This window comes from Kryptolebias marmoratus, linkage group LG22 (assembly GCF_001649575.2).
Source record: "Kryptolebias marmoratus isolate JLee-2015 linkage group LG22, ASM164957v2, whole genome shotgun sequence".
Lineage (NCBI taxonomy): Eukaryota > Metazoa > Chordata > Actinopteri > Cyprinodontiformes > Rivulidae > Kryptolebias > Kryptolebias marmoratus.
The window spans coordinates 7,709,991-7,713,149 of record NC_051451.1 but is presented as its reverse complement, the minus strand read 5'-3'; positions in this window follow the sequence as shown (position 1 = coordinate 7,713,149).

Below are 3,159 nucleotides of genomic sequence, written 5' to 3'. Positions count from 1 at the left end.
TTTCAAGTGTCACTGGTTTGGTAATTTGTTCATGGTCGCTAAGCGAAGGAGGAGGGAGTACACAGAGGTGGAGTCAGTTTGCAGCACTTCTCACTTGCTGGTGTTTTTGGTATTTGCAGTATTTCTCTTTTGCATTTGTTTTGATGGCTGTATGTTTTTGCGTCTGTGATTTTCTGTGATTGCAGCATTTTTCATTTGCAGTGTTTTTCTGTTACATTTGGTTTCTTGTGTTTGTGGATTTAGGAGTTTGCATCATGTGTTTCCAGTGCATTTTGCCGTCTGTGGCACGTTTGCACCTGTCGGCCACCGTACACTTCACTAGGAAAACAAATATGTCATATTTTTGTAAAGCCAAATTAAAATAGATTTTAAAATCTGGCAAAATGAGTTCAGTCATCTGAAATGATTGTAAACAGGCACTTACAGCAGGTAACAAGCCTTGAGAGTCATGCACAACACACTGCCACCTTAGCAAAAAAGGTCAAGTTGATGGAAGTTGAGGACTTGGGTTTGAGACCTTTATGGCAACAGTATGTTTTTATTTGTTGTATGGGTTCTTTACAGTGATATTATTAAAAATATCAATGCATAGGCACCAAAGGGGTCTCGTTATTATTCATCTGTTGTTGTTGTTGTTGTTTTTTTGTTTCTGCCATGGTTTTTGGTTCTCTTACAGTTTTGGAAAAAACCCATATATAAAACACATACACTCCAAAATTTAAACAAAGAAAAAATTTTACTCCCACATATTTTACTTTTCATATACAGCTTATATGTCAAAACACAGACATTTTGTCTTCTTTCATTCAGTCTGTCTTTTACTGTTATAGGACTTGTTTTTCTCTTAAATCCCCCAGATTGTAGAGTGCACAAACTATCATTGACTACCATTCTGTTTAAGCTCAGAATTGTATTTTTAAAACCGAGGGTCTCTTTAAGCTGTCATATTGGCTACATAAAATTTAAAACACTACAGATAAATACATATTTATATGTATAGCCAACAGAGGTTTTAACCACTGATGGTTCAAGGATTGGTTTCGATACAACTTGTAATTTTCACACAGCAACTGTTTGAGTCGTACTACTTTCTAGTATGTTTCTGTCTGCCTGTTTGATAAGTAGTGCTGGGTGCTGCCCCTACCCCCTCTGGTCCACAAAAAAGGCAAGAATCATCATGGCAACAAGTGACTCAACATTTAAATTATTCTTACAAAAAAAAAAACCTTTTCAAATGTTAAATATTATTTATTCTGCAGTATGACTGAATAATTTTAATCAGGTTTTTGTACTGTGTGTAAATATAATATTTCCTTTGCATTAAAGACAAACTTTAACGTGTATTTAAAATATATGGTTTAATTCACTTTGTGAAGAAGCTTGAAACAATTTCAGCCTGAAAATAAACTTAAAAGTATTGATTGTTTTTCTTCAAATAAACAATCAGTTCTACAAAAGGAAAAAAAAAAAACATCTGCAGCATTGCGTTTCTGATGCATCAGTTTCAGTGGTTGCTCAACTAATGAACTTAAAGAAGCTCAACGTCCCTGTGAATTATGTTAGATTAAACATTGATTAATGCAGATGTAAAGGGTTTTAAAATATTCATTTGGTCTAAAATGTTCTGTGTTTTTTCCTCTCTTATTCATAGTGTAAAGTTGTAACAGTGTCACCACTCAGGACATATTTTTTTTTCAAAGATGAGGGACACAATTGATTTTAGAGTCAGCTATCAGAGGGAAAAGGCATCAGTTACTTGGATTAAAACTAGAGCCTACGAGTTATTAACAGGTTTTATTGAGATCTCATACGTAACAAAAGAACTTAACTTTTTGTCTGTTTTAGATCCAAACTTTTAAATTTTTTTAATTATTAATCAAGAGTGAATCTGCAGTCATGGAAAAATAAAAGTCCCCCCTCTTTCAGTTCTTGAGTTTGCTGTATCAGGATATAATAAAGATGATTTGGCCCCTACCAGGTTCTAAAATGATTTAAATCCAACCTTCAAGTGTACAAGAACTCACAATAGATTTCACCATGCTCTTATATATTAAACAAAAATGAAGTCAAAATGGAAAAGTTGTGTGATAAAAACTAAGTCCCCTCCTTGATCAAGCAGCTTGTAGACCCTCCTGTAGCAGCAGTAACTCTCAAGAGTGGCTTTCTGTAGGACTTCTTCAGTCTCTCACATGGTTGTGGAGGAATTTTAGCCCAATCTTCCTTCCAGCATTTCTTCAGTTCATTGAGGTTTGCAGACATTGGTTCCTGCTCAGCTCAGTCTATAGACAAGTTCATAGTCAAATCAATGACTGCAAATCATCAGCCCTCCATCACTATACATAAGGTGTTTATGCTGATATGCTGTGTTTGGTTTTCTCTATACATGATCCTGTGCTCTATGGGTAATCACGTATAGTTTGGTCTGTTCACAGGATATTGTTGTGGCCTATAGAGTCTGAGATTTTTTTTTTTTGTCATTGCTCTTAGAATTGCACAGTCTGACCTTAGTATAATTTTGCTGAGACATCCATTCCTAAGAAGATTGGCAGTTGTCTTGTTTTCCACTTGAGAGTAATCTTTCTCTCTGTAGGATGATGGACTCTACATAATAAGCCTTTTCAGACTTATAGGCAGCAACAGTTGCTTCTCTGAGGTCATTGCTGATGTATTTCCATCTTGGTATTGTGTTAACACACACCTGGATGCTCCAGAGCAGCAAACTGACACAACTCCTGTTTTTAATTGAGATGTGCACACCGGTGATGATCAATTATTAAACACATTTGATCAGCAGCACTTGGCCACTATTTTCCATTTTAAATCCTGTGGAAGCAGCAAGGATGGACTTAGATTTTTTTACACACAGCTTTTCCATTTTGATAAATAATGACATGGTGGAATCTGTTGTGTGTTTTGTTCAATTGGTGATGGATTTTAATCGTTTTATAACCTGGTAAAGACCAAACTATTTCATATTATGTCCTAATACATAAACCCTTTAGAATTAGAAGTAAATGGACTTTATTTTTCCAGTGACTGTATCATGAGAACTTATGACCATTTTCACATTTTTCTGTTGAGAAATCTTTGAAGTCACTTTGGCAGCATCTCAGATAGATTTTACAGTAAAATAAAATAAAAATGACATTCAACAGAAGA